The 24,289-nt window shown below is 45.3% G+C and overlaps 63 non-coding genes across 63 annotated transcripts; 5 read left to right on the top strand and 58 right to left on the bottom strand.

The window, feature by feature from the left end:
* Window positions 1–13: 13 nt before the first annotated feature.
* Window positions 14–84, top strand: trnag-gcc (transfer RNA glycine (anticodon GCC)). The gene has a single exon. It is a non-coding gene; the product is annotated as a tRNA-Gly (tRNA).
* A 516-nt stretch (window positions 85–600) lies between these two features.
* On the top strand, window positions 601–672 carry trnad-guc (transfer RNA aspartic acid (anticodon GUC)). Its single transcript has one exon. It is a non-coding gene; the product is annotated as a tRNA-Asp (tRNA).
* A 119-nt stretch (window positions 673–791) lies between these two features.
* On the top strand, window positions 792–862 carry trnag-gcc (transfer RNA glycine (anticodon GCC)). The gene has a single exon. It is a non-coding gene; the product is annotated as a tRNA-Gly (tRNA).
* A 516-nt stretch (window positions 863–1,378) lies between these two features.
* trnad-guc (transfer RNA aspartic acid (anticodon GUC)) lies at window positions 1,379–1,450 on the top strand. Its single transcript has one exon. It is a non-coding gene; the product is annotated as a tRNA-Asp (tRNA).
* Window positions 1,451–1,569: 119 nt separating this feature from the next.
* On the top strand, window positions 1,570–1,640 carry trnag-gcc (transfer RNA glycine (anticodon GCC)). The gene has a single exon. It is a non-coding gene; the product is annotated as a tRNA-Gly (tRNA).
* A 373-nt stretch (window positions 1,641–2,013) lies between these two features.
* Window positions 2,014–2,084, bottom strand: trnag-gcc (transfer RNA glycine (anticodon GCC)). Its single transcript has one exon. It is a non-coding gene; the product is annotated as a tRNA-Gly (tRNA).
* Window positions 2,085–2,203: 119 nt separating this feature from the next.
* On the bottom strand, window positions 2,204–2,275 carry trnad-guc (transfer RNA aspartic acid (anticodon GUC)). The gene has a single exon. It is a non-coding gene; the product is annotated as a tRNA-Asp (tRNA).
* A 516-nt stretch (window positions 2,276–2,791) lies between these two features.
* Window positions 2,792–2,862, bottom strand: trnag-gcc (transfer RNA glycine (anticodon GCC)). Its single transcript has one exon. It is a non-coding gene; the product is annotated as a tRNA-Gly (tRNA).
* A 119-nt stretch (window positions 2,863–2,981) lies between these two features.
* Window positions 2,982–3,053, bottom strand: trnad-guc (transfer RNA aspartic acid (anticodon GUC)). Its single transcript has one exon. It is a non-coding gene; the product is annotated as a tRNA-Asp (tRNA).
* Window positions 3,054–3,569: 516 nt separating this feature from the next.
* trnag-gcc (transfer RNA glycine (anticodon GCC)) lies at window positions 3,570–3,640 on the bottom strand. The gene has a single exon. It is a non-coding gene; the product is annotated as a tRNA-Gly (tRNA).
* A 119-nt stretch (window positions 3,641–3,759) lies between these two features.
* On the bottom strand, window positions 3,760–3,831 carry trnad-guc (transfer RNA aspartic acid (anticodon GUC)). Its single transcript has one exon. It is a non-coding gene; the product is annotated as a tRNA-Asp (tRNA).
* Window positions 3,832–4,347: 516 nt separating this feature from the next.
* On the bottom strand, window positions 4,348–4,418 carry trnag-gcc (transfer RNA glycine (anticodon GCC)). The gene has a single exon. It is a non-coding gene; the product is annotated as a tRNA-Gly (tRNA).
* Window positions 4,419–4,538: 120 nt separating this feature from the next.
* Window positions 4,539–4,610, bottom strand: trnad-guc (transfer RNA aspartic acid (anticodon GUC)). Its single transcript has one exon. It is a non-coding gene; the product is annotated as a tRNA-Asp (tRNA).
* Window positions 4,611–5,126: 516 nt separating this feature from the next.
* trnag-gcc (transfer RNA glycine (anticodon GCC)) lies at window positions 5,127–5,197 on the bottom strand. The gene has a single exon. It is a non-coding gene; the product is annotated as a tRNA-Gly (tRNA).
* Window positions 5,198–5,316: 119 nt separating this feature from the next.
* trnad-guc (transfer RNA aspartic acid (anticodon GUC)) lies at window positions 5,317–5,388 on the bottom strand. Its single transcript has one exon. It is a non-coding gene; the product is annotated as a tRNA-Asp (tRNA).
* A 516-nt stretch (window positions 5,389–5,904) lies between these two features.
* On the bottom strand, window positions 5,905–5,975 carry trnag-gcc (transfer RNA glycine (anticodon GCC)). Its single transcript has one exon. It is a non-coding gene; the product is annotated as a tRNA-Gly (tRNA).
* Window positions 5,976–6,094: 119 nt separating this feature from the next.
* trnad-guc (transfer RNA aspartic acid (anticodon GUC)) lies at window positions 6,095–6,166 on the bottom strand. Its single transcript has one exon. It is a non-coding gene; the product is annotated as a tRNA-Asp (tRNA).
* Window positions 6,167–6,682: 516 nt separating this feature from the next.
* Window positions 6,683–6,753, bottom strand: trnag-gcc (transfer RNA glycine (anticodon GCC)). The gene has a single exon. It is a non-coding gene; the product is annotated as a tRNA-Gly (tRNA).
* Window positions 6,754–6,873: 120 nt separating this feature from the next.
* On the bottom strand, window positions 6,874–6,945 carry trnad-guc (transfer RNA aspartic acid (anticodon GUC)). Its single transcript has one exon. It is a non-coding gene; the product is annotated as a tRNA-Asp (tRNA).
* Window positions 6,946–7,461: 516 nt separating this feature from the next.
* Window positions 7,462–7,532, bottom strand: trnag-gcc (transfer RNA glycine (anticodon GCC)). The gene has a single exon. It is a non-coding gene; the product is annotated as a tRNA-Gly (tRNA).
* Window positions 7,533–7,651: 119 nt separating this feature from the next.
* Window positions 7,652–7,723, bottom strand: trnad-guc (transfer RNA aspartic acid (anticodon GUC)). Its single transcript has one exon. It is a non-coding gene; the product is annotated as a tRNA-Asp (tRNA).
* Window positions 7,724–8,239: 516 nt separating this feature from the next.
* trnag-gcc (transfer RNA glycine (anticodon GCC)) lies at window positions 8,240–8,310 on the bottom strand. The gene has a single exon. It is a non-coding gene; the product is annotated as a tRNA-Gly (tRNA).
* Window positions 8,311–8,430: 120 nt separating this feature from the next.
* Window positions 8,431–8,502, bottom strand: trnad-guc (transfer RNA aspartic acid (anticodon GUC)). Its single transcript has one exon. It is a non-coding gene; the product is annotated as a tRNA-Asp (tRNA).
* Window positions 8,503–9,018: 516 nt separating this feature from the next.
* trnag-gcc (transfer RNA glycine (anticodon GCC)) lies at window positions 9,019–9,089 on the bottom strand. Its single transcript has one exon. It is a non-coding gene; the product is annotated as a tRNA-Gly (tRNA).
* A 119-nt stretch (window positions 9,090–9,208) lies between these two features.
* Window positions 9,209–9,280, bottom strand: trnad-guc (transfer RNA aspartic acid (anticodon GUC)). Its single transcript has one exon. It is a non-coding gene; the product is annotated as a tRNA-Asp (tRNA).
* A 516-nt stretch (window positions 9,281–9,796) lies between these two features.
* Window positions 9,797–9,867, bottom strand: trnag-gcc (transfer RNA glycine (anticodon GCC)). Its single transcript has one exon. It is a non-coding gene; the product is annotated as a tRNA-Gly (tRNA).
* Window positions 9,868–9,986: 119 nt separating this feature from the next.
* Window positions 9,987–10,058, bottom strand: trnad-guc (transfer RNA aspartic acid (anticodon GUC)). The gene has a single exon. It is a non-coding gene; the product is annotated as a tRNA-Asp (tRNA).
* Window positions 10,059–10,574: 516 nt separating this feature from the next.
* Window positions 10,575–10,645, bottom strand: trnag-gcc (transfer RNA glycine (anticodon GCC)). Its single transcript has one exon. It is a non-coding gene; the product is annotated as a tRNA-Gly (tRNA).
* Window positions 10,646–10,764: 119 nt separating this feature from the next.
* On the bottom strand, window positions 10,765–10,836 carry trnad-guc (transfer RNA aspartic acid (anticodon GUC)). Its single transcript has one exon. It is a non-coding gene; the product is annotated as a tRNA-Asp (tRNA).
* A 516-nt stretch (window positions 10,837–11,352) lies between these two features.
* Window positions 11,353–11,423, bottom strand: trnag-gcc (transfer RNA glycine (anticodon GCC)). The gene has a single exon. It is a non-coding gene; the product is annotated as a tRNA-Gly (tRNA).
* A 120-nt stretch (window positions 11,424–11,543) lies between these two features.
* On the bottom strand, window positions 11,544–11,615 carry trnad-guc (transfer RNA aspartic acid (anticodon GUC)). Its single transcript has one exon. It is a non-coding gene; the product is annotated as a tRNA-Asp (tRNA).
* Window positions 11,616–12,131: 516 nt separating this feature from the next.
* Window positions 12,132–12,202, bottom strand: trnag-gcc (transfer RNA glycine (anticodon GCC)). Its single transcript has one exon. It is a non-coding gene; the product is annotated as a tRNA-Gly (tRNA).
* A 119-nt stretch (window positions 12,203–12,321) lies between these two features.
* Window positions 12,322–12,393, bottom strand: trnad-guc (transfer RNA aspartic acid (anticodon GUC)). The gene has a single exon. It is a non-coding gene; the product is annotated as a tRNA-Asp (tRNA).
* Window positions 12,394–12,909: 516 nt separating this feature from the next.
* On the bottom strand, window positions 12,910–12,980 carry trnag-gcc (transfer RNA glycine (anticodon GCC)). Its single transcript has one exon. It is a non-coding gene; the product is annotated as a tRNA-Gly (tRNA).
* Window positions 12,981–13,100: 120 nt separating this feature from the next.
* trnad-guc (transfer RNA aspartic acid (anticodon GUC)) lies at window positions 13,101–13,172 on the bottom strand. The gene has a single exon. It is a non-coding gene; the product is annotated as a tRNA-Asp (tRNA).
* Window positions 13,173–13,688: 516 nt separating this feature from the next.
* Window positions 13,689–13,759, bottom strand: trnag-gcc (transfer RNA glycine (anticodon GCC)). Its single transcript has one exon. It is a non-coding gene; the product is annotated as a tRNA-Gly (tRNA).
* A 120-nt stretch (window positions 13,760–13,879) lies between these two features.
* trnad-guc (transfer RNA aspartic acid (anticodon GUC)) lies at window positions 13,880–13,951 on the bottom strand. The gene has a single exon. It is a non-coding gene; the product is annotated as a tRNA-Asp (tRNA).
* Window positions 13,952–14,467: 516 nt separating this feature from the next.
* On the bottom strand, window positions 14,468–14,538 carry trnag-gcc (transfer RNA glycine (anticodon GCC)). Its single transcript has one exon. It is a non-coding gene; the product is annotated as a tRNA-Gly (tRNA).
* A 120-nt stretch (window positions 14,539–14,658) lies between these two features.
* trnad-guc (transfer RNA aspartic acid (anticodon GUC)) lies at window positions 14,659–14,730 on the bottom strand. The gene has a single exon. It is a non-coding gene; the product is annotated as a tRNA-Asp (tRNA).
* A 516-nt stretch (window positions 14,731–15,246) lies between these two features.
* trnag-gcc (transfer RNA glycine (anticodon GCC)) lies at window positions 15,247–15,317 on the bottom strand. The gene has a single exon. It is a non-coding gene; the product is annotated as a tRNA-Gly (tRNA).
* A 120-nt stretch (window positions 15,318–15,437) lies between these two features.
* On the bottom strand, window positions 15,438–15,509 carry trnad-guc (transfer RNA aspartic acid (anticodon GUC)). Its single transcript has one exon. It is a non-coding gene; the product is annotated as a tRNA-Asp (tRNA).
* Window positions 15,510–16,025: 516 nt separating this feature from the next.
* Window positions 16,026–16,096, bottom strand: trnag-gcc (transfer RNA glycine (anticodon GCC)). The gene has a single exon. It is a non-coding gene; the product is annotated as a tRNA-Gly (tRNA).
* Window positions 16,097–16,216: 120 nt separating this feature from the next.
* On the bottom strand, window positions 16,217–16,288 carry trnad-guc (transfer RNA aspartic acid (anticodon GUC)). Its single transcript has one exon. It is a non-coding gene; the product is annotated as a tRNA-Asp (tRNA).
* Window positions 16,289–16,804: 516 nt separating this feature from the next.
* On the bottom strand, window positions 16,805–16,875 carry trnag-gcc (transfer RNA glycine (anticodon GCC)). The gene has a single exon. It is a non-coding gene; the product is annotated as a tRNA-Gly (tRNA).
* Window positions 16,876–16,994: 119 nt separating this feature from the next.
* trnad-guc (transfer RNA aspartic acid (anticodon GUC)) lies at window positions 16,995–17,066 on the bottom strand. Its single transcript has one exon. It is a non-coding gene; the product is annotated as a tRNA-Asp (tRNA).
* A 516-nt stretch (window positions 17,067–17,582) lies between these two features.
* trnag-gcc (transfer RNA glycine (anticodon GCC)) lies at window positions 17,583–17,653 on the bottom strand. Its single transcript has one exon. It is a non-coding gene; the product is annotated as a tRNA-Gly (tRNA).
* A 120-nt stretch (window positions 17,654–17,773) lies between these two features.
* Window positions 17,774–17,845, bottom strand: trnad-guc (transfer RNA aspartic acid (anticodon GUC)). Its single transcript has one exon. It is a non-coding gene; the product is annotated as a tRNA-Asp (tRNA).
* A 516-nt stretch (window positions 17,846–18,361) lies between these two features.
* Window positions 18,362–18,432, bottom strand: trnag-gcc (transfer RNA glycine (anticodon GCC)). Its single transcript has one exon. It is a non-coding gene; the product is annotated as a tRNA-Gly (tRNA).
* A 120-nt stretch (window positions 18,433–18,552) lies between these two features.
* On the bottom strand, window positions 18,553–18,624 carry trnad-guc (transfer RNA aspartic acid (anticodon GUC)). Its single transcript has one exon. It is a non-coding gene; the product is annotated as a tRNA-Asp (tRNA).
* Window positions 18,625–19,140: 516 nt separating this feature from the next.
* trnag-gcc (transfer RNA glycine (anticodon GCC)) lies at window positions 19,141–19,211 on the bottom strand. The gene has a single exon. It is a non-coding gene; the product is annotated as a tRNA-Gly (tRNA).
* A 120-nt stretch (window positions 19,212–19,331) lies between these two features.
* Window positions 19,332–19,403, bottom strand: trnad-guc (transfer RNA aspartic acid (anticodon GUC)). The gene has a single exon. It is a non-coding gene; the product is annotated as a tRNA-Asp (tRNA).
* A 516-nt stretch (window positions 19,404–19,919) lies between these two features.
* Window positions 19,920–19,990, bottom strand: trnag-gcc (transfer RNA glycine (anticodon GCC)). Its single transcript has one exon. It is a non-coding gene; the product is annotated as a tRNA-Gly (tRNA).
* A 120-nt stretch (window positions 19,991–20,110) lies between these two features.
* trnad-guc (transfer RNA aspartic acid (anticodon GUC)) lies at window positions 20,111–20,182 on the bottom strand. Its single transcript has one exon. It is a non-coding gene; the product is annotated as a tRNA-Asp (tRNA).
* A 516-nt stretch (window positions 20,183–20,698) lies between these two features.
* Window positions 20,699–20,769, bottom strand: trnag-gcc (transfer RNA glycine (anticodon GCC)). The gene has a single exon. It is a non-coding gene; the product is annotated as a tRNA-Gly (tRNA).
* A 120-nt stretch (window positions 20,770–20,889) lies between these two features.
* trnad-guc (transfer RNA aspartic acid (anticodon GUC)) lies at window positions 20,890–20,961 on the bottom strand. The gene has a single exon. It is a non-coding gene; the product is annotated as a tRNA-Asp (tRNA).
* Window positions 20,962–21,477: 516 nt separating this feature from the next.
* trnag-gcc (transfer RNA glycine (anticodon GCC)) lies at window positions 21,478–21,548 on the bottom strand. Its single transcript has one exon. It is a non-coding gene; the product is annotated as a tRNA-Gly (tRNA).
* Window positions 21,549–21,668: 120 nt separating this feature from the next.
* trnad-guc (transfer RNA aspartic acid (anticodon GUC)) lies at window positions 21,669–21,740 on the bottom strand. The gene has a single exon. It is a non-coding gene; the product is annotated as a tRNA-Asp (tRNA).
* Window positions 21,741–22,256: 516 nt separating this feature from the next.
* On the bottom strand, window positions 22,257–22,327 carry trnag-gcc (transfer RNA glycine (anticodon GCC)). The gene has a single exon. It is a non-coding gene; the product is annotated as a tRNA-Gly (tRNA).
* Window positions 22,328–22,446: 119 nt separating this feature from the next.
* On the bottom strand, window positions 22,447–22,518 carry trnad-guc (transfer RNA aspartic acid (anticodon GUC)). The gene has a single exon. It is a non-coding gene; the product is annotated as a tRNA-Asp (tRNA).
* Window positions 22,519–23,034: 516 nt separating this feature from the next.
* On the bottom strand, window positions 23,035–23,105 carry trnag-gcc (transfer RNA glycine (anticodon GCC)). Its single transcript has one exon. It is a non-coding gene; the product is annotated as a tRNA-Gly (tRNA).
* Window positions 23,106–23,225: 120 nt separating this feature from the next.
* On the bottom strand, window positions 23,226–23,297 carry trnad-guc (transfer RNA aspartic acid (anticodon GUC)). The gene has a single exon. It is a non-coding gene; the product is annotated as a tRNA-Asp (tRNA).
* A 516-nt stretch (window positions 23,298–23,813) lies between these two features.
* Window positions 23,814–23,884, bottom strand: trnag-gcc (transfer RNA glycine (anticodon GCC)). The gene has a single exon. It is a non-coding gene; the product is annotated as a tRNA-Gly (tRNA).
* Window positions 23,885–24,004: 120 nt separating this feature from the next.
* On the bottom strand, window positions 24,005–24,076 carry trnad-guc (transfer RNA aspartic acid (anticodon GUC)). Its single transcript has one exon. It is a non-coding gene; the product is annotated as a tRNA-Asp (tRNA).
* Between the last annotated feature and the right edge of the window lie 213 nt (window positions 24,077–24,289).

Below are 24,289 nucleotides of genomic sequence, written 5' to 3'. Positions count from 1 at the left end.
TCACCCTTCCAAGGCATTGGTTGTTCAGTGGTAGAATTCTCGCCTGCCACGCGGGAGGCCCGGGTTCGATTCCCGGCCAATGCAAGAAGTTTTGAACATGTAATTTTGACAAGTATGCAAACCCCTGAGGAGGAAATCTGTGTTAGATTGCCAGGCCAACAGAAATCTCTGGTCTTGGGCGAATTCTCAACTGACTCTTGAAAAATACGACTTTGCTTTCATTTACAGTTTGGACATTTACTCATTCTCAGTAGACTTTGGTGAATCCATTGCAGATTTCCAGTGTGTGAGGTGGAAAAGAGTAACCAACTTGTCATTGACAACAGTCTTGAGGTTGGGATTTGTGACAATGTCCTGGGATTTCCCACAAACGCCTCACCTTCTAACTAGTATTGTGTGGCCTGTGAGCGGTATAGAGCAAAATCGATTACATGTACGTGTCTGTGAGAGTCTCAGCTTTCCATAGAGGGGTCGTAGTAGTTCCTAGCTCCAACCATTCAGTCTCTACAGATATTTATGTTAGAAGTGTTTAAGCCCAACACGCCAAACTTAGGGTTAGTACCAATGCTCCACGTTTTTTCAAAGGTATGACCCACCTGCTCCTCGTTAGTATAGTGGTGAGTATCCCCGCCTGTCACGCGGGAGACCGGGGTTCAATTCCCCGACGGGGAGAAAGGACTGCTTTTTTTTTAGGGTGAACAATGTAGCTGAGCCCACAAGTGGAAAATATTCTTGGAAAAAAAGCTTTATGATACGATTTCCAGCCTTTGGGGTTAACTCACCCTTCCAAGGCATTGGTTGTTCAGTGGTAGAATTCTCGCCTGCCACGCGGGAGGCCCGGGTTCGATTCCCGGCCAATGCAAGAAGTTTTGAACATGTAATTTTGACAAGTATGCAAACCCCTGAGGAGGAAATCTGTGTTAGATTGCCAGGCCAACAGAAATCTCTGGTCTTGGGCGAATTCTCAACTGACTCTTGAAAAATACGACTTTGCTTTCATTTACAGTTTGGACATTTACTCATTCTCAGTAGACTTTGGTGAATCCATTGCAGATTTCCAGTGTGTGAGGTGGAAAAGAGTAACCAACTTGTCATTGACAACAGTCTTGAGGTTGGGATTTGTGACAATGTCCTGGGATTTCCCACAAACGCCTCACCTTCTAACTAGTATTGTGTGGCCTGTGAGCGGTATAGAGCAAAATCGATTACATGTACGTGTCTGTGAGAGTCTCAGCTTTCCATAGAGGGGTCGTAGTAGTTCCTAGCTCCAACCATTCAGTCTCTACAGATATTTATGTTAGAAGTGTTTAAGCCCAACACGCCAAACTTAGGGTTAGTACCAATGCTCCACGTTTTTTCAAAGGTATGACCCACCTGCTCCTCGTTAGTATAGTGGTGAGTATCCCCGCCTGTCACGCGGGAGACCGGGGTTCAATTCCCCGACGGGGAGAAAGGACTGCTTTTTTTTTAGGGTGAACAATGTAGCTGAGCCCACAAGTGGAAAATATTCTTGGAAAAAAAGCTTTATGATACGATTTCCAGCCTTTGGGGTTAACTCACCCTTCCAAGGCATTGGTTGTTCAGTGGTAGAATTCTCGCCTGCCACGCGGGAGGCCCGGGTTCGATTCCCGGCCAATGCAAGAAGTTTTGAACATGTAATTTTGACAAGTATGCAAACCCCTGAGGAGGAAATCTGTGTTAGATTGCCAGGCCAACAGAAATCTCTGGTCTTGGGCGAATTCTCAACTGACTCTTGAAAAATACGACTTTGCTTTCATTTACAGTTTGGACATTTACTCATTTCTCAGTAGACTTGGTGAATCCATTGCAGATTTCCAGTGTGTGAGGTGGAAAGAGTAAATGTCCAAACTGTAAATGAAAGCAAAGTCGTATTTTTCAAGAGTCAGTTGAGAATTCGCCCAAGACCAGAGATTTCTGTTGGCCTGGCAATCTAACACAGATTTCCTCCTCAGGGGTTTGCATACTTGTCAAAATTACATGTTCAAAACTTCTTGCATTGGCCGGGAATCGAACCCGGGCCTCCCGCGTGGCAGGCGAGAATTCTACCACTGAACAACCAATGCCTTGGAAGGGTGAGTTAACCCCAAAGGCTGGAAATCGTATCATAAAGCTTTTTTTCCAAGAATATTTTCCACTTGTGGGCTCAGCTACATTGTTCACCCTAAAAAAAAAGCAGTCCTTTCTCCCCGTCGGGGAATTGAACCCCGGTCTCCCGCGTGACAGGCGGGGATACTCACCACTATACTAACGAGGAGCAGGTGGGTCATACCTTTGAAAAAACGTGGAGCATTGGTACTAACCCTAAGTTTGGCGTGTTGGGCTTAAACACTTCTAACATAAATATCTGTAGAGACTGAATGGTTGGAGCTAGGAACTACTACGACCCCTCTATGGAAAGCTGAGACTCTCACAGACACGTACATGTAATCGATTTTGCTCTATACCGCTCACAGGCCACACAATACTAGTTAGAAGGTGAGGCGTTTGTGGGAAATCCCAGGACATTGTCACAAATCCCAACCTCAAGACTGTTGTCAATGACAAGTTGGTTACTCTTTTCCACCTCACACACTGGAAATCTGCAATGGATTCACCAAAGTCTACTGAGAATGAGTAAATGTCCAAACTGTAAATGAAAGCAAAGTCGTATTTTTCAAGAGTCAGTTGAGAATTCGCCCAAGACCAGAGATTTCTGTTGGCCTGGCAATCTAACACAGATTTCCTCCTCAGGGGTTTGCATACTTGTCAAAATTACATGTTCAAAACTTCTTGCATTGGCCGGGAATCGAACCCGGGCCTCCCGCGTGGCAGGCGAGAATTCTACCACTGAACAACCAATGCCTTGGAAGGGTGAGTTAACCCCAAAGGCTGGAAATCGTATCATAAAGCTTTTTTTCCAAGAATATTTTCCACTTGTGGGCTCAGCTACATTGTTCACCCTAAAAAAAAAGCAGTCCTTTCTCCCCGTCGGGGAATTGAACCCCGGTCTCCCGCGTGACAGGCGGGGATACTCACCACTATACTAACGAGGAGCAGGTGGGTCATACCTTTGAAAAAACGTGGAGCATTGGTACTAACCCTAAGTTTGGCGTGTTGGGCTTAAACACTTCTAACATAAATATCTGTAGAGACTGAATGGTTGGAGCTAGGAACTACTACGACCCCTCTATGGAAAGCTGAGACTCTCACAGACACGTACATGTAATCGATTTTGCTCTATACCGCTCACAGGCCACACAATACTAGTTAGAAGGTGAGGCGTTTGTGGGAAATCCCAGGACATTGTCACAAATCCCAACCTCAAGACTGTTGTCAATGACAAGTTGGTTACTCTTTTCCACCTCACACACTGGAAATCTGCAATGGATTCACCAAAGTCTACTGAGAATGAGTAAATGTCCAAACTGTAAATGAAAGCAAAGTCGTATTTTTCAAGAGTCAGTTGAGAATTCGCCCAAGACCAGAGATTTCTGTTGGCCTGGCAATCTAACACAGATTTCCTCCTCAGGGGTTTGCATACTTGTCAAAATTACATGTTCAAAACTTCTTGCATTGGCCGGGAATCGAACCCGGGCCTCCCGCGTGGCAGGCGAGAATTCTACCACTGAACAACCAATGCCTTGGAAGGGTGAGTTAACCCCAAAGGCTGGAAATCGTATCATAAAGCTTTTTTTCCAAGAATATTTTCCACTTGTGGGCTCAGCTACATTGTTCACCCTAAAAAAAAAGCAGTCCTTTCTCCCCGTCGGGGAATTGAACCCCGGTCTCCCGCGTGACAGGCGGGGATACTCACCACTATACTAACGAGGAGCAGGTGGGTCATACCTTTGAAAAAACGTGGAGCATTGGTACTAACCCTAAGTTTGGCGTGTTGGGCTTAAACACTTCTAACATAAATATCTGTAGAGACTGAATGGTTGGAGCTAGGAACTACTACGACCCCTCTATGGAAAGCTGAGACTCTCACAGACACGTACATGTAATCGATTTTGCTCTATACCGCTCACAGGCCACACAATACTAGTTAGAAGGTGAGGCGTTTGTGGGAAATCCCAGGACATTGTCACAAATCCCAACCTCAAGACTGTTGTCAATGACAAGTTGGTTACTCTTTTCCACCTCACACACTGGAAATCTGCAATGGATTCACCAAAGTCTACTGAGAATGAGTAAATGTCCAAACTGTAAATGAAAGCAAAGTCGTATTTTTCAAGAGTCAGTTGAGAATTCGCCCAAGACCAGAGATTTCTGTTGGCCTGGCAATCTAACACAGATTTCCTCCTCAGGGGTTTGCATACTTGTCAAAATTACATGTTCAAAACTTCTTGCATTGGCCGGGAATCGAACCCGGGCCTCCCGCGTGGCAGGCGAGAATTCTACCACTGAACAACCAATGCCTTGGAAGGGTGAGTTAACCCCAAAGGCTGGAAATCGTATCATAAAGCTTTTTTTCCAAGAATATTTTCCACTTGTGGGCTCAGCTACATTGTTCACCCTAAAAAAAAAAGCAGTCCTTTCTCCCCGTCGGGGAATTGAACCCCGGTCTCCCGCGTGACAGGCGGGGATACTCACCACTATACTAACGAGGAGCAGGTGGGTCATACCTTTGAAAAAACGTGGAGCATTGGTACTAACCCTAAGTTTGGCGTGTTGGGCTTAAACACTTCTAACATAAATATCTGTAGAGACTGAATGGTTGGAGCTAGGAACTACTACGACCCCTCTATGGAAAGCTGAGACTCTCACAGACACGTACATGTAATCGATTTTGCTCTATACCGCTCACAGGCCACACAATACTAGTTAGAAGGTGAGGCGTTTGTGGGAAATCCCAGGACATTGTCACAAATCCCAACCTCAAGACTGTTGTCAATGACAAGTTGGTTACTCTTTTCCACCTCACACACTGGAAATCTGCAATGGATTCACCAAAGTCTACTGAGAATGAGTAAATGTCCAAACTGTAAATGAAAGCAAAGTCGTATTTTTCAAGAGTCAGTTGAGAATTCGCCCAAGACCAGAGATTTCTGTTGGCCTGGCAATCTAACACAGATTTCCTCCTCAGGGGTTTGCATACTTGTCAAAATTACATGTTCAAAACTTCTTGCATTGGCCGGGAATCGAACCCGGGCCTCCCGCGTGGCAGGCGAGAATTCTACCACTGAACAACCAATGCCTTGGAAGGGTGAGTTAACCCCAAAGGCTGGAAATCGTATCATAAAGCTTTTTTTCCAAGAATATTTTCCACTTGTGGGCTCAGCTACATTGTTCACCCTAAAAAAAAAGCAGTCCTTTCTCCCCGTCGGGGAATTGAACCCCGGTCTCCCGCGTGACAGGCGGGGATACTCACCACTATACTAACGAGGAGCAGGTGGGTCATACCTTTGAAAAAACGTGGAGCATTGGTACTAACCCTAAGTTTGGCGTGTTGGGCTTAAACACTTCTAACATAAATATCTGTAGAGACTGAATGGTTGGAGCTAGGAACTACTACGACCCCTCTATGGAAAGCTGAGACTCTCACAGACACGTACATGTAATCGATTTTGCTCTATACCGCTCACAGGCCACACAATACTAGTTAGAAGGTGAGGCGTTTGTGGGAAATCCCAGGACATTGTCACAAATCCCAACCTCAAGACTGTTGTCAATGACAAGTTGGTTACTCTTTTCCACCTCACACACTGGAAATCTGCAATGGATTCACCAAAGTCTACTGAGAATGAGTAAATGTCCAAACTGTAAATGAAAGCAAAGTCGTATTTTTCAAGAGTCAGTTGAGAATTCGCCCAAGACCAGAGATTTCTGTTGGCCTGGCAATCTAACACAGATTTCCTCCTCAGGGGTTTGCATACTTGTCAAAATTACATGTTCAAAACTTCTTGCATTGGCCGGGAATCGAACCCGGGCCTCCCGCGTGGCAGGCGAGAATTCTACCACTGAACAACCAATGCCTTGGAAGGGTGAGTTAACCCCAAAGGCTGGAAATCGTATCATAAAGCTTTTTTTCCAAGAATATTTTCCACTTGTGGGCTCAGCTACATTGTTCACCCTAAAAAAAAAGCAGTCCTTTCTCCCCGTCGGGGAATTGAACCCCGGTCTCCCGCGTGACAGGCGGGGATACTCACCACTATACTAACGAGGAGCAGGTGGGTCATACCTTTGAAAAAACGTGGAGCATTGGTACTAACCCTAAGTTTGGCGTGTTGGGCTTAAACACTTCTAACATAAATATCTGTAGAGACTGAATGGTTGGAGCTAGGAACTACTACGACCCCTCTATGGAAAGCTGAGACTCTCACAGACACGTACATGTAATCGATTTTGCTCTATACCGCTCACAGGCCACACAATACTAGTTAGAAGGTGAGGCGTTTGTGGGAAATCCCAGGACATTGTCACAAATCCCAACCTCAAGACTGTTGTCAATGACAAGTTGGTTACTCTTTTCCACCTCACACACTGGAAATCTGCAATGGATTCACCAAAGTCTACTGAGAATGAGTAAATGTCCAAACTGTAAATGAAAGCAAAGTCGTATTTTTCAAGAGTCAGTTGAGAATTCGCCCAAGACCAGAGATTTCTGTTGGCCTGGCAATCTAACACAGATTTCCTCCTCAGGGGTTTGCATACTTGTCAAAATTACATGTTCAAAACTTCTTGCATTGGCCGGGAATCGAACCCGGGCCTCCCGCGTGGCAGGCGAGAATTCTACCACTGAACAACCAATGCCTTGGAAGGGTGAGTTAACCCCAAAGGCTGGAAATCGTATCATAAAGCTTTTTTTCCAAGAATATTTTCCACTTGTGGGCTCAGCTACATTGTTCACCCTAAAAAAAAAAGCAGTCCTTTCTCCCCGTCGGGGAATTGAACCCCGGTCTCCCGCGTGACAGGCGGGGATACTCACCACTATACTAACGAGGAGCAGGTGGGTCATACCTTTGAAAAAACGTGGAGCATTGGTACTAACCCTAAGTTTGGCGTGTTGGGCTTAAACACTTCTAACATAAATATCTGTAGAGACTGAATGGTTGGAGCTAGGAACTACTACGACCCCTCTATGGAAAGCTGAGACTCTCACAGACACGTACATGTAATCGATTTTGCTCTATACCGCTCACAGGCCACACAATACTAGTTAGAAGGTGAGGCGTTTGTGGGAAATCCCAGGACATTGTCACAAATCCCAACCTCAAGACTGTTGTCAATGACAAGTTGGTTACTCTTTTCCACCTCACACACTGGAAATCTGCAATGGATTCACCAAAGTCTACTGAGAATGAGTAAATGTCCAAACTGTAAATGAAAGCAAAGTCGTATTTTTCAAGAGTCAGTTGAGAATTCGCCCAAGACCAGAGATTTCTGTTGGCCTGGCAATCTAACACAGATTTCCTCCTCAGGGGTTTGCATACTTGTCAAAATTACATGTTCAAAACTTCTTGCATTGGCCGGGAATCGAACCCGGGCCTCCCGCGTGGCAGGCGAGAATTCTACCACTGAACAACCAATGCCTTGGAAGGGTGAGTTAACCCCAAAGGCTGGAAATCGTATCATAAAGCTTTTTTTCCAAGAATATTTTCCACTTGTGGGCTCAGCTACATTGTTCACCCTAAAAAAAAAGCAGTCCTTTCTCCCCGTCGGGGAATTGAACCCCGGTCTCCCGCGTGACAGGCGGGGATACTCACCACTATACTAACGAGGAGCAGGTGGGTCATACCTTTGAAAAAACGTGGAGCATTGGTACTAACCCTAAGTTTGGCGTGTTGGGCTTAAACACTTCTAACATAAATATCTGTAGAGACTGAATGGTTGGAGCTAGGAACTACTACGACCCCTCTATGGAAAGCTGAGACTCTCACAGACACGTACATGTAATCGATTTTGCTCTATACCGCTCACAGGCCACACAATACTAGTTAGAAGGTGAGGCGTTTGTGGGAAATCCCAGGACATTGTCACAAATCCCAACCTCAAGACTGTTGTCAATGACAAGTTGGTTACTCTTTTCCACCTCACACACTGGAAATCTGCAATGGATTCACCAAAGTCTACTGAGAATGAGTAAATGTCCAAACTGTAAATGAAAGCAAAGTCGTATTTTTCAAGAGTCAGTTGAGAATTCGCCCAAGACCAGAGATTTCTGTTGGCCTGGCAATCTAACACAGATTTCCTCCTCAGGGGTTTGCATACTTGTCAAAATTACATGTTCAAAACTTCTTGCATTGGCCGGGAATCGAACCCGGGCCTCCCGCGTGGCAGGCGAGAATTCTACCACTGAACAACCAATGCCTTGGAAGGGTGAGTTAACCCCAAAGGCTGGAAATCGTATCATAAAGCTTTTTTTCCAAGAATATTTTCCACTTGTGGGCTCAGCTACATTGTTCACCCTAAAAAAAAAAGCAGTCCTTTCTCCCCGTCGGGGAATTGAACCCCGGTCTCCCGCGTGACAGGCGGGGATACTCACCACTATACTAACGAGGAGCAGGTGGGTCATACCTTTGAAAAAACGTGGAGCATTGGTACTAACCCTAAGTTTGGCGTGTTGGGCTTAAACACTTCTAACATAAATATCTGTAGAGACTGAATGGTTGGAGCTAGGAACTACTACGACCCCTCTATGGAAAGCTGAGACTCTCACAGACACGTACATGTAATCGATTTTGCTCTATACCGCTCACAGGCCACACAATACTAGTTAGAAGGTGAGGCGTTTGTGGGAAATCCCAGGACATTGTCACAAATCCCAACCTCAAGACTGTTGTCAATGACAAGTTGGTTACTCTTTTCCACCTCACACACTGGAAATCTGCAATGGATTCACCAAAGTCTACTGAGAATGAGTAAATGTCCAAACTGTAAATGAAAGCAAAGTCGTATTTTTCAAGAGTCAGTTGAGAATTCGCCCAAGACCAGAGATTTCTGTTGGCCTGGCAATCTAACACAGATTTCCTCCTCAGGGGTTTGCATACTTGTCAAAATTACATGTTCAAAACTTCTTGCATTGGCCGGGAATCGAACCCGGGCCTCCCGCGTGGCAGGCGAGAATTCTACCACTGAACAACCAATGCCTTGGAAGGGTGAGTTAACCCCAAAGGCTGGAAATCGTATCATAAAGCTTTTTTTCCAAGAATATTTTCCACTTGTGGGCTCAGCTACATTGTTCACCCTAAAAAAAAAGCAGTCCTTTCTCCCCGTCGGGGAATTGAACCCCGGTCTCCCGCGTGACAGGCGGGGATACTCACCACTATACTAACGAGGAGCAGGTGGGTCATACCTTTGAAAAAACGTGGAGCATTGGTACTAACCCTAAGTTTGGCGTGTTGGGCTTAAACACTTCTAACATAAATATCTGTAGAGACTGAATGGTTGGAGCTAGGAACTACTACGACCCCTCTATGGAAAGCTGAGACTCTCACAGACACGTACATGTAATCGATTTTGCTCTATACCGCTCACAGGCCACACAATACTAGTTAGAAGGTGAGGCGTTTGTGGGAAATCCCAGGACATTGTCACAAATCCCAACCTCAAGACTGTTGTCAATGACAAGTTGGTTACTCTTTTCCACCTCACACACTGGAAATCTGCAATGGATTCACCAAAGTCTACTGAGAATGAGTAAATGTCCAAACTGTAAATGAAAGCAAAGTCGTATTTTTCAAGAGTCAGTTGAGAATTCGCCCAAGACCAGAGATTTCTGTTGGCCTGGCAATCTAACACAGATTTCCTCCTCAGGGGTTTGCATACTTGTCAAAATTACATGTTCAAAACTTCTTGCATTGGCCGGGAATCGAACCCGGGCCTCCCGCGTGGCAGGCGAGAATTCTACCACTGAACAACCAATGCCTTGGAAGGGTGAGTTAACCCCAAAGGCTGGAAATCGTATCATAAAGCTTTTTTTCCAAGAATATTTTCCACTTGTGGGCTCAGCTACATTGTTCACCCTAAAAAAAAAGCAGTCCTTTCTCCCCGTCGGGGAATTGAACCCCGGTCTCCCGCGTGACAGGCGGGGATACTCACCACTATACTAACGAGGAGCAGGTGGGTCATACCTTTGAAAAAACGTGGAGCATTGGTACTAACCCTAAGTTTGGCGTGTTGGGCTTAAACACTTCTAACATAAATATCTGTAGAGACTGAATGGTTGGAGCTAGGAACTACTACGACCCCTCTATGGAAAGCTGAGACTCTCACAGACACGTACATGTAATCGATTTTGCTCTATACCGCTCACAGGCCACACAATACTAGTTAGAAGGTGAGGCGTTTGTGGGAAATCCCAGGACATTGTCACAAATCCCAACCTCAAGACTGTTGTCAATGACAAGTTGGTTACTCTTTTCCACCTCACACACTGGAAATCTGCAATGGATTCACCAAAGTCTACTGAGAATGAGTAAATGTCCAAACTGTAAATGAAAGCAAAGTCGTATTTTTCAAGAGTCAGTTGAGAATTCGCCCAAGACCAGAGATTTCTGTTGGCCTGGCAATCTAACACAGATTTCCTCCTCAGGGGTTTGCATACTTGTCAAAATTACATGTTCAAAACTTCTTGCATTGGCCGGGAATCGAACCCGGGCCTCCCGCGTGGCAGGCGAGAATTCTACCACTGAACAACCAATGCCTTGGAAGGGTGAGTTAACCCCAAAGGCTGGAAATCGTATCATAAAGCTTTTTTTCCAAGAATATTTTCCACTTGTGGGCTCAGCTACATTGTTCACCCTAAAAAAAAAGCAGTCCTTTCTCCCCGTCGGGGAATTGAACCCCGGTCTCCCGCGTGACAGGCGGGGATACTCACCACTATACTAACGAGGAGCAGGTGGGTCATACCTTTGAAAAAACGTGGAGCATTGGTACTAACCCTAAGTTTGGCGTGTTGGGCTTAAACACTTCTAACATAAATATCTGTAGAGACTGAATGGTTGGAGCTAGGAACTACTACGACCCCTCTATGGAAAGCTGAGACTCTCACAGACACGTACATGTAATCGATTTTGCTCTATACCGCTCACAGGCCACACAATACTAGTTAGAAGGTGAGGCGTTTGTGGGAAATCCCAGGACATTGTCACAAATCCCAACCTCAAGACTGTTGTCAATGACAAGTTGGTTACTCTTTTCCACCTCACACACTGGAAATCTGCAATGGATTCACCAAAGTCTACTGAGAATGAGTAAATGTCCAAACTGTAAATGAAAGCAAAGTCGTATTTTTCAAGAGTCAGTTGAGAATTCGCCCAAGACCAGAGATTTCTGTTGGCCTGGCAATCTAACACAGATTTCCTCCTCAGGGGTTTGCATACTTGTCAAAATTACATGTTCAAAACTTCTTGCATTGGCCGGGAATCGAACCCGGGCCTCCCGCGTGGCAGGCGAGAATTCTACCACTGAACAACCAATGCCTTGGAAGGGTGAGTTAACCCCAAAGGCTGGAAATCGTATCATAAAGCTTTTTTTCCAAGAATATTTTCCACTTGTGGGCTCAGCTACATTGTTCACCCTAAAAAAAAAAGCAGTCCTTTCTCCCCGTCGGGGAATTGAACCCCGGTCTCCCGCGTGACAGGCGGGGATACTCACCACTATACTAACGAGGAGCAGGTGGGTCATACCTTTGAAAAAACGTGGAGCATTGGTACTAACCCTAAGTTTGGCGTGTTGGGCTTAAACACTTCTAACATAAATATCTGTAGAGACTGAATGGTTGGAGCTAGGAACTACTACGACCCCTCTATGGAAAGCTGAGACTCTCACAGACACGTACATGTAATCGATTTTGCTCTATACCGCTCACAGGCCACACAATACTAGTTAGAAGGTGAGGCGTTTGTGGGAAATCCCAGGACATTGTCACAAATCCCAACCTCAAGACTGTTGTCAATGACAAGTTGGTTACTCTTTTCCACCTCACACACTGGAAATCTGCAATGGATTCACCAAAGTCTACTGAGAATGAGTAAATGTCCAAACTGTAAATGAAAGCAAAGTCGTATTTTTCAAGAGTCAGTTGAGAATTCGCCCAAGACCAGAGATTTCTGTTGGCCTGGCAATCTAACACAGATTTCCTCCTCAGGGGTTTGCATACTTGTCAAAATTACATGTTCAAAACTTCTTGCATTGGCCGGGAATCGAACCCGGGCCTCCCGCGTGGCAGGCGAGAATTCTACCACTGAACAACCAATGCCTTGGAAGGGTGAGTTAACCCCAAAGGCTGGAAATCGTATCATAAAGCTTTTTTTCCAAGAATATTTTCCACTTGTGGGCTCAGCTACATTGTTCACCCTAAAAAAAAAGCAGTCCTTTCTCCCCGTCGGGGAATTGAACCCCGGTCTCCCGCGTGACAGGCGGGGATACTCACCACTATACTAACGAGGAGCAGGTGGGTCATACCTTTGAAAAAACGTGGAGCATTGGTACTAACCCTAAGTTTGGCGTGTTGGGCTTAAACACTTCTAACATAAATATCTGTAGAGACTGAATGGTTGGAGCTAGGAACTACTACGACCCCTCTATGGAAAGCTGAGACTCTCACAGACACGTACATGTAATCGATTTTGCTCTATACCGCTCACAGGCCACACAATACTAGTTAGAAGGTGAGGCGTTTGTGGGAAATCCCAGGACATTGTCACAAATCCCAACCTCAAGACTGTTGTCAATGACAAGTTGGTTACTCTTTTCCACCTCACACACTGGAAATCTGCAATGGATTCACCAAAGTCTACTGAGAATGAGTAAATGTCCAAACTGTAAATGAAAGCAAAGTCGTATTTTTCAAGAGTCAGTTGAGAATTCGCCCAAGACCAGAGATTTCTGTTGGCCTGGCAATCTAACACAGATTTCCTCCTCAGGGGTTTGCATACTTGTCAAAATTACATGTTCAAAACTTCTTGCATTGGCCGGGAATCGAACCCGGGCCTCCCGCGTGGCAGGCGAGAATTCTACCACTGAACAACCAATGCCTTGGAAGGGTGAGTTAACCCCAAAGGCTGGAAATCGTATCATAAAGCTTTTTTTCCAAGAATATTTTCCACTTGTGGGCTCAGCTACATTGTTCACCCTAAAAAAAAAAGCAGTCCTTTCTCCCCGTCGGGGAATTGAACCCCGGTCTCCCGCGTGACAGGCGGGGATACTCACCACTATACTAACGAGGAGCAGGTGGGTCATACCTTTGAAAAAACGTGGAGCATTGGTACTAACCCTAAGTTTGGCGTGTTGGGCTTAAACACTTCTAACATAAATATCTGTAGAGACTGAATGGTTGGAGCTAGGAACTACTACGACCCCTCTATGGAAAGCTGAGACTCTCACAGACACGTACATGTAATCGATTTTGCTCTATACCGCTCACAGGCCACACAATACTAGTTAGAAGGTGAGGCGTTTGTGGGAAATCCCAGGACATTGTCACAAATCCCAACCTCAAGACTGTTGTCAATGACAAGTTGGTTACTCTTTTCCACCTCACACACTGGAAATCTGCAATGGATTCACCAAAGTCTACTGAGAATGAGTAAATGTCCAAACTGTAAATGAAAGCAAAGTCGTATTTTTCAAGAGTCAGTTGAGAATTCGCCCAAGACCAGAGATTTCTGTTGGCCTGGCAATCTAACACAGATTTCCTCCTCAGGGGTTTGCATACTTGTCAAAATTACATGTTCAAAACTTCTTGCATTGGCCGGGAATCGAACCCGGGCCTCCCGCGTGGCAGGCGAGAATTCTACCACTGAACAACCAATGCCTTGGAAGGGTGAGTTAACCCCAAAGGCTGGAAATCGTATCATAAAGCTTTTTTTCCAAGAATATTTTCCACTTGTGGGCTCAGCTACATTGTTCACCCTAAAAAAAAAAGCAGTCCTTTCTCCCCGTCGGGGAATTGAACCCCGGTCTCCCGCGTGACAGGCGGGGATACTCACCACTATACTAACGAGGAGCAGGTGGGTCATACCTTTGAAAAAACGTGGAGCATTGGTACTAACCCTAAGTTTGGCGTGTTGGGCTTAAACACTTCTAACATAAATATCTGTAGAGACTGAATGGTTGGAGCTAGGAACTACTACGACCCCTCTATGGAAAGCTGAGACTCTCACAGACACGTACATGTAATCGATTTTGCTCTATACCGCTCACAGGCCACACAATACTAGTTAGAAGGTGAGGCGTTTGTGGGAAATCCCAGGACATTGTCACAAATCCCAACCTCAAGACTGTTGTCAATGACAAGTTGGTTACTCTTTTCCACCTCACACACTGGAAATCTGCAATGGATTCACCAAAGTCTACTGAGAATGAGTAAATGTCCAAACTGTAAATGAAAGCAAAGTCGTATTTTTCAAGAGTCAGTTGAGAATTCGCCCAAGACCAGAGATTTCTGTTGGCCTGGCAATCTAACACAGATTTCCTCCTCAGGGGTTTGCATACTTGTCAAAATTACATGTTCAAAACTTCTTGCATTGGCCGGGAATCGAACCCGGGCCTCCCGCGTGGCAGGCGAGAATTCTACCACTGAACAACCAATGCCTTGGAAGGGTGAGTTAACCCCAAAGGCTGGAAATCGTATCATAAAGCTTTTTTTCCAAGAATATTTTCCACTTGTGGGCTCAGCTACATTGTTCACCCTAAAAAAAAAAGCAGTCCTTTCTCCCCGTCGGGGAATTGAACCCCGGTCTCCCGCGTGACAGGCGGGGATACTCACCACTATACTAACGAGGAGCAGGTGGGTCATACCTTTGAAAAAACGTGGAGCATTGGTACTAACCCTAAGTTTGGCGTGTTGGGCTTAAACACTTCTAACATAAATATCTGTAGAGACTGAATGGTTGGAGCTAGGAACTACTACGACCCCTCTATGGAAAGCTGAGACTCTCACAGACACGTACATGTAATCGATTTTGCTCTATACCGCTCACAGGCCACACAATACTAGTTAGAAGGTGAGGCGTTTGTGGGAAATCCCAGGACATTGTCACAAATCCCAACCTCAAGACTGTTGTCAATGACAAGTTGGTTACTCTTTTCCACCTCACACACTGGAAATCTGCAATGGATTCACCAAAGTCTACTGAGAATGAGTAAATGTCCAAACTGTAAATGAAAGCAAAGTCGTATTTTTCAAGAGTCAGTTGAGAATTCGCCCAAGACCAGAGATTTCTGTTGGCCTGGCAATCTAACACAGATTTCCTCCTCAGGGGTTTGCATACTTGTCAAAATTACATGTTCAAAACTTCTTGCATTGGCCGGGAATCGAACCCGGGCCTCCCGCGTGGCAGGCGAGAATTCTACCACTGAACAACCAATGCCTTGGAAGGGTGAGTTAACCCCAAAGGCTGGAAATCGTATCATAAAGCTTTTTTTCCAAGAATATTTTCCACTTGTGGGCTCAGCTACATTGTTCACCCTAAAAAAAAAAGCAGTCCTTTCTCCCCGTCGGGGAATTGAACCCCGGTCTCCCGCGTGACAGGCGGGGATACTCACCACTATACTAACGAGGAGCAGGTGGGTCATACCTTTGAAAAAACGTGGAGCATTGGTACTAACCCTAAGTTTGGCGTGTTGGGCTTAAACACTTCTAACATAAATATCTGTAGAGACTGAATGGTTGGAGCTAGGAACTACTACGACCCCTCTATGGAAAGCTGAGACTCTCACAGACACGTACATGTAATCGATTTTGCTCTATACCGCTCACAGGCCACACAATACTAGTTAGAAGGTGAGGCGTTTGTGGGAAATCCCAGGACATTGTCACAAATCCCAACCTCAAGACTGTTGTCAATGACAAGTTGGTTACTCTTTTCCACCTCACACACTGGAAATCTGCAATGGATTCACCAAAGTCTACTGAGAATGAGTAAATGTCCAAACTGTAAATGAAAGCAAAGTCGTATTTTTCAAGAGTCAGTTGAGAATTCGCCCAAGACCAGAGATTTCTGTTGGCCTGGCAATCTAACACAGATTTCCTCCTCAGGGGTTTGCATACTTGTCAAAATTACATGTTCAAAACTTCTTGCATTGGCCGGGAATCGAACCCGGGCCTCCCGCGTGGCAGGCGAGAATTCTACCACTGAACAACCAATGCCTTGGAAGGGTGAGTTAACCCCAAAGGCTGGAAATCGTATCATAAAGCTTTTTTTCCAAGAATATTTTCCACTTGTGGGCTCAGCTACATTGTTCACCCTAAAAAAAAAAGCAGTCCTTTCTCCCCGTCGGGGAATTGAACCCCGGTCTCCCGCGTGACAGGCGGGGATACTCACCACTATACTAACGAGGAGCAGGTGGGTCATACCTTTGAAAAAACGTGGAGCATTGGTACTAACCCTAAGTTTGGCGTGTTGGGCTTAAACACTTCTAACATAAATATCTGTAGAGACTGAATGGTTGGAGCTAGGAACTACTACGACCCCTCTATGGAAAGCTGAGACTCTCACAGACACGTACATGTAATCGATTTTGCTCTATACCGCTCACAGGCCACACAATACTAGTTAGAAGGTGAGGCGTTTGTGGGAAATCCCAGGACATTGTCACAAATCCCAACCTCAAGACTGTTGTCAATGACAAGTTGGTTACTCTTTTCCACCTCACACACTGGAAATCTGCAATGGATTCACCAAAGTCTACTGAGAATGAGTAAATGTCCAAACTGTAAATGAAAGCAAAGTCGTATTTTTCAAGAGTCAGTTGAGAATTCGCCCAAGACCAGAGATTTCTGTTGGCCTGGCAATCTAACACAGATTTCCTCCTCAGGGGTTTGCATACTTGTCAAAATTACATGTTCAAAACTTCTTGCATTGGCCGGGAATCGAACCCGGGCCTCCCGCGTGGCAGGCGAGAATTCTACCACTGAACAACCAATGCCTTGGAAGGGTGAGTTAACCCCAAAGGCTGGAAATCGTATCATAAAGCTTTTTTTCCAAGAATATTTTCCACTTGTGGGCTCAGCTACATTGTTCACCCTAAAAAAAAAGCAGTCCTTTCTCCCCGTCGGGGAATTGAACCCCGGTCTCCCGCGTGACAGGCGGGGATACTCACCACTATACTAACGAGGAGCAGGTGGGTCATACCTTTGAAAAAACGTGGAGCATTGGTACTAACCCTAAGTTTGGCGTGTTGGGCTTAAACACTTCTAACATAAATATCTGTAGAGACTGAATGGTTGGAGCTAGGAACTACTACGACCCCTCTATGGAAAGCTGAGACTCTCACAGACACGTACATGTAATCGATTTTGCTCTATACCGCTCACAGGCCACACAATACTAGTTAGAAGGTGAGGCGTTTGTGGGAAATCCCAGGACATTGTCACAAATCCCAACCTCAAGACTGTTGTCAATGACAAGTTGGTTACTCTTTTCCACCTCACACACTGGAAATCTGCAATGGATTCACCAAAGTCTACTGAGAATGAGTAAATGTCCAAACTGTAAATGAAAGCAAAGTCGTATTTTTCAAGAGTCAGTTGAGAATTCGCCCAAGACCAGAGATTTCTGTTGGCCTGGCAATCTAACACAGATTTCCTCCTCAGGGGTTTGCATACTTGTCAAAATTACATGTTCAAAACTTCTTGCATTGGCCGGGAATCGAACCCGGGCCTCCCGCGTGGCAGGCGAGAATTCTACCACTGAACAACCAATGCCTTGGAAGGGTGAGTTAACCCCAAAGGCTGGAAATCGTATCATAAAGCTTTTTTTCCAAGAATATTTTCCACTTGTGGGCTCAGCTACATTGTTCACCCTAAAAAAAAAAGCAGTCCTTTCTCCCCGTCGGGGAATTGAACCCCGGTCTCCCGCGTGACAGGCGGGGATACTCACCACTATACTAACGAGGAGCAGGTGGGTCATACCTTTGAAAAAACGTGGAGCATTGGTACTAACCCTAAGTTTGGCGTGTTGGGCTTAAACACTTCTAACATAAATATCTGTAGAGACTGAATGGTTGGAGCTAGGAACTACTACGACCCCTCTATGGAAAGCTGAGACTCTCACAGACACGTACATGTAATCGATTTTGCTCTATACCGCTCACAGGCCACACAATACTAGTTAGAAGGTGAGGCGTTTGTGGGAAATCCCAGGACATTGTCACAAATCCCAACCTCAAGACTGTTGTCAATGACAAGTTGGTTACTCTTTTCCACCTCACACACTGGAAATCTGCAATGGATTCACCAAAGTCTACTGAGAATGAGTAAATGTCCAAACTGTAAATGAAAGCAAAGTCGTATTTTTCAAGAGTCAGTTGAGAATTCGCCCAAGACCAGAGATTTCTGTTGGCCTGGCAATCTAACACAGATTTCCTCCTCAGGGGTTTGCATACTTGTCAAAATTACATGTTCAAAACTTCTTGCATTGGCCGGGAATCGAACCCGGGCCTCCCGCGTGGCAGGCGAGAATTCTACCACTGAACAACCAATGCCTTGGAAGGGTGAGTTAACCCCAAAGGCTGGAAATCGTATCATAAAGCTTTTTTTCCAAGAATATTTTCCACTTGTGGGCTCAGCTACATTGTTCACCCTAAAAAAAAAAGCAGTCCTTTCTCCCCGTCGGGGAATTGAACCCCGGTCTCCCGCGTGACAGGCGGGGATACTCACCACTATACTAACGAGGAGCAGGTGGGTCATACCTTTGAAAAAACGTGGAGCATTGGTACTAACCCTAAGTTTGGCGTGTTGGGCTTAAACACTTCTAACATAAATATCTGTAGAGACTGAATGGTTGGAGCTAGGAACTACTACGACCCCTCTATGGAAAGCTGAGACTCTCACAGACACGTACATGTAATCGATTTTGCTCTATACCGCTCACAGGCCACACAATACTAGTTAGAAGGTGAGGCGTTTGTGGGAAATCCCAGGACATTGTCACAAATCCCAACCTCAAGACTGTTGTCAATGACAAGTTGGTTACTCTTTTCCACCTCACACACTGGAAATCTGCAATGGATTCACCAAAGTCTACTGAGAATGAGTAAATGTCCAAACTGTAAATGAAAGCAAAGTCGTATTTTTCAAGAGTCAGTTGAGAATTCGCCCAAGACCAGAGATTTCTGTTGGCCTGGCAATCTAACACAGATTTCCTCCTCAGGGGTTTGCATACTTGTCAAAATTACATGTTCAAAACTTCTTGCATTGGCCGGGAATCGAACCCGGGCCTCCCGCGTGGCAGGCGAGAATTCTACCACTGAACAACCAATGCCTTGGAAGGGTGAGTTAACCCCAAAGGCTGGAAATCGTATCATAAAGCTTTTTTTCCAAGAATATTTTCCACTTGTGGGCTCAGCTACATTGTTCACCCTAAAAAAAAAAGCAGTCCTTTCTCCCCGTCGGGGAATTGAACCCCGGTCTCCCGCGTGACAGGCGGGGATACTCACCACTATACTAACGAGGAGCAGGTGGGTCATACCTTTGAAAAAACGTGGAGCATTGGTACTAACCCTAAGTTTGGCGTGTTGGGCTTAAACACTTCTAACATAAATATCTGTAGAGACTGAATGGTTGGAGCTAGGAACTACTACGACCCCTCTATGGAAAGCTGAGACTCTCACAGACACGTACATGTAATCGATTTTGCTCTATACCGCTCACAGGCCACACAATACTAGTTAGAAGGTGAGGCGTTTGTGGGAAATCCCAGGACATTGTCACAAATCCCAACCTCAAGACTGTTGTCAATGACAAGTTGGTTACTCTTTTCCACCTCACACACTGGAAATCTGCAATGGATTCACCAAAGTCTACTGAGAATGAGTAAATGTCCAAACTGTAAATGAAAGCAAAGTCGTATTTTTCAAGAGTCAGTTGAGAATTCGCCCAAGACCAGAGATTTCTGTTGGCCTGGCAATCTAACACAGATTTCCTCCTCAGGGGTTTGCATACTTGTCAAAATTACATGTTCAAAACTTCTTGCATTGGCCGGGAATCGAACCCGGGCCTCCCGCGTGGCAGGCGAGAATTCTACCACTGAACAACCAATGCCTTGGAAGGGTGAGTTAACCCCAAAGGCTGGAAATCGTATCATAAAGCTTTTTTTCCAAGAATATTTTCCACTTGTGGGCTCAGCTACATTGTTCACCCTAAAAAAAAAAGCAGTCCTTTCTCCCCGTCGGGGAATTGAACCCCGGTCTCCCGCGTGACAGGCGGGGATACTCACCACTATACTAACGAGGAGCAGGTGGGTCATACCTTTGAAAAAACGTGGAGCATTGGTACTAACCCTAAGTTTGGCGTGTTGGGCTTAAACACTTCTAACATAAATATCTGTAGAGACTGAATGGTTGGAGCTAGGAACTACTACGACCCCTCTATGGAAAGCTGAGACTCTCACAGACACGTACATGTAATCGATTTTGCTCTATACCGCTCACAGGCCACACAATACTAGTTAGAAGGTGAGGCGTTTGTGGGAAATCCCAGGACATTGTCACAAATCCCAACCTCAAGACTGTTGTCAATGACAAGTTGGTTACTCTTTTCCACCTCACACACTGGAAATCTGCAATGGATTCACCAAAGTCTACTGAGAATGAGTAAATGTCCAAACTGTAAATGAAAGCAAAGTCGTATTTTTCAAGAGTCAGTTGAGAATTCGCCCAAGACCAGAGATTTCTGTTGGCCTGGCAATCTAACACAGATTTCCTCCTCAGGGGTTTGCATACTTGTCAAAATTACATGTTCAAAACTTCTTGCATTGGCCGGGAATCGAACCCGGGCCTCCCGCGTGGCAGGCGAGAATTCTACCACTGAACAACCAATGCCTTGGAAGGGTGAGTTAACCCCAAAGGCTGGAAATCGTATCATAAAGCTTTTTTTCCAAGAATATTTTCCACTTGTGGGCTCAGCTACATTGTTCACCCTAAAAAAAAAAGCAGTCCTTTCTCCCCGTCGGGGAATTGAACCCCGGTCTCCCGCGTGACAGGCGGGGATACTCACCACTATACTAACGAGGAGCAGGTGGGTCATACCTTTGAAAAAACGTGGAGCATTGGTACTAACCCTAAGTTTGGCGTGTTGGGCTTAAACACTTCTAACATAAATATCTGTAGAGACTGAATGGTTGGAGCTAGGAACTACTACGACCCCTCTATGGAAAGCTGAGACTCTCACAGACACGTACATGTAATCGATTTTGCTCTATACCGCTCACAGGCCACACAATACTAGTTAGAAGGTGAGGCGTTTGTGGGAAATCCCAGGACATTGTCACAAATCCCAACCTCAAGACTGTTGTCAATGACAAGTTGGTTACTCTTTTCCACCTCACACACTGGAAATCTGCAATGGATTCACCAAAGTCTACTGAGAATGAGTAAATGTCCAAACTGTAAATGAAAGCAAAGTCGTATTTTTCAAGAGTCAGTTGAGAATTCGCCCAAGACCAGAGATTTCTGTTGGCCTGGCAATCTAACACAGATTTCCTCCTCAGGGGTTTGCATACTTGTCAAAATTACATGTTCAAAACTTCTTGCATTGGCCGGGAATCGAACCCGGGCCTCCCGCGTGGCAGGCGAGAATTCTACCACTGAACAACCAATGCCTTGGAAGGGTGAGTTAACCCCAAAGGCTGGAAATCGTATCATAAAGCTTTTTTTCCAAGAATATTTTCCACTTGTGGGCTCAGCTACATTGTTCACCCTAAAAAAAAAAGCAGTCCTTTCTCCCCGTCGGGGAATTGAACCCCGGTCTCCCGCGTGACAGGCGGGGATACTCACCACTATACTAACGAGGAGCAGGTGGGTCATACCTTTGAAAAAACGTGGAGCATTGGTACTAACCCTAAGTTTGGCGTGTTGGGCTTAAACACTTCTAACATAAATATCTGTAGAGACTGAATGGTTGGAGCTAGGAACTACTACGACCCCTCTATGGAAAGCTGAGACTCTCACAGACACGTACATGTAATCGATTTTGCTCTATACCGCTCACAGGCCACACAATACTAGTTAGAAGGTGAGGCGTTTGTGGGAAATCCCAGGACATTGTCACAAATCCCAACCTCAAGACTGTTGTCAATGACAAGTTGGTTACTCTTTTCCACCTCACACACTGGAAATCTGCAATGGATTCACCAAAGTCTACTGAGAATGAGTAAATGTCCAAACTGTAAATGAAAGCAAAGTCGTATTTTTCAAGAGTCAGTTGAGAATTCGCCCAAGACCAGAGATTTCTGTTGGCCTGGCAATCTAACACAGATTTCCTCCTCAGGGGTTTGCATACTTGTCAAAATTACATGTTCAAAACTTCTTGCATTGGCCGGGAATCGAACCCGGGCCTCCCGCGTGGCAGGCGAGAATTCTACCACTGAACAACCAATGCCTTGGAAGGGTGAGTTAACCCCAAAGGCTGGAAATCGTATCATAAAGCTTTTTTTCCAAGAATATTTTCCACTTGTGGGCTCAGCTACATTGTTCACCCTAAAAAAAAAGCAGTCCTTTCTCCCCGTCGGGGAATTGAACCCCGGTCTCCCGCGTGACAGGCGGGGATACTCACCACTATACTAACGAGGAGCAGGTGGGTCATACCTTTGAAAAAACGTGGAGCATTGGTACTAACCCTAAGTTTGGCGTGTTGGGCTTAAACACTTCTAACATAAATATCTGTAGAGACTGAATGGTTGGAGCTAGGAACTACTACGACCCCTCTATGGAAAGCTGAGACTCTCACAGACACGTACATGTAATCGATTTTGCTCTATACCGCTCACAGGCCACACAATACTAGTTAGAAGGTGAGGCGTTTGTGGGAAATCCCAGGACATTGTCACAAATCCCAACCTCAAGACTGTTGTCAATGACAAGTTGGTTACTCTTTTCCACCTCACACACTGGAAATCTGCAATGGATTCACCAAAGTCTACTGAGAATGAGTAAATGTCCAAACTGTAAATGAAAGCAAAGTCGTATTTTTCAAGAGTCAGTTGAGAATTCGCCCAAGACCAGAGATTTCTGTTGGCCTGGCAATCTAACACAGATTTCCTCCTCAGGGGTTTGCATACTTGTCAAAATTACATGTTCAAAACTTCTTGCATTGGCCGGGAATCGAACCCGGGCCTCCCGCGTGGCAGGCGAGAATTCTACCACTGAACAACCAATGCCTTGGAAGGGTGAGTTAACCCCAAAGGCTGGAAATCGTATCATAAAGCTTTTTTTCCAAGAATATTTTCCACTTGTGGGCTCAGCTACATTGTTCACCCTAAAAAAAAAAGCAGTCCTTTCTCCCCGTCGGGGAATTGAACCCCGGTCTCCCGCGTGACAGGCGGGGATACTCACCACTATACTAACGAGGAGCAGGTGGGTCATACCTTTGAAAAAACGTGGAGCATTGGTACTAACCCTAAGTTTGGCGTGTTGGGCTTAAACACTTCTAACATAAATATCTGTAGAGACTGAATGGTTGGAGCTAGGAACTACTACGACCCCTCTATGGAAAGCTGAGACTCTCACAGACACGTACATGTAATCGATTTTGCTCTATACCGCTCACAGGCCACACAATACTAGTTAGAAGGTGAGGCGTTTGTGGGAAATCCCAGGACATTGTCACAAATCCCAACCTCAAGACTGTTGTCAATGACAAGTTGGTTACTCTTTTCCACCTCACACACTGGAAATCTGCAATGGATTCACCAAAGTCTACTGAGAATGAGTAAATGTCCAAACTGTAAATGAAAGCAAAGTCGTATTTTTCAAGAGTCAGTTGAGAATTCGCCCAAGACCAGAGATTTCTGTTGGCCTGGCAATCTAACACAGATTTCCTCCTCAGGGGTTTGCATACTTGTCAAAATTACATGTTCAAAACTTCTTGCATTGGCCGGGAATCGAACCCGGGCCTCCCGCGTGGCAGGCGAGAATTCTACCACTGAACAACCAATGCCTTGGAAGGGTGAGTTAACCCCAAAGGCTGGAAATCGTATCATAAAGCTTTTTTTCCAAGAATATTTTCCACTTGTGGGCTCAGCTACATTGTTCACCCTAAAAAAAAAAGCAGTCCTTTCTCCCCGTCGGGGAATTGAACCCCGGTCTCCCGCGTGACAGGCGGGGATACTCACCACTATACTAACGAGGAGCAGGTGGGTCATACCTTTGAAAAAACGTGGAGCATTGGTACTAACCCTAAGTTTGGCGTGTTGGGCTTAAACACTTCTAACATAAATATCTGTAGAGACTGAATGGTTGGAGCTAGGAACTACTACGACCCCTCTATGGAAAGCTGAGACTCTCACAGACACGTACATGTAATCGATTTTGCTCTATACCGCTCACAGGCCACACAATACTA

The sequence above is a fragment of the Oncorhynchus kisutch genome, unplaced genomic scaffold (assembly GCF_002021735.2).
Source record: "Oncorhynchus kisutch isolate 150728-3 unplaced genomic scaffold, Okis_V2 scaffold1802, whole genome shotgun sequence".
In the NCBI taxonomy this organism is placed as follows: Eukaryota; Metazoa; Chordata; class Actinopteri; order Salmoniformes; family Salmonidae; genus Oncorhynchus; species Oncorhynchus kisutch.
The sequence above is the reverse complement of the archived record's forward strand: the minus strand, read 5'-3'. Positions and strand labels throughout refer to the sequence as shown.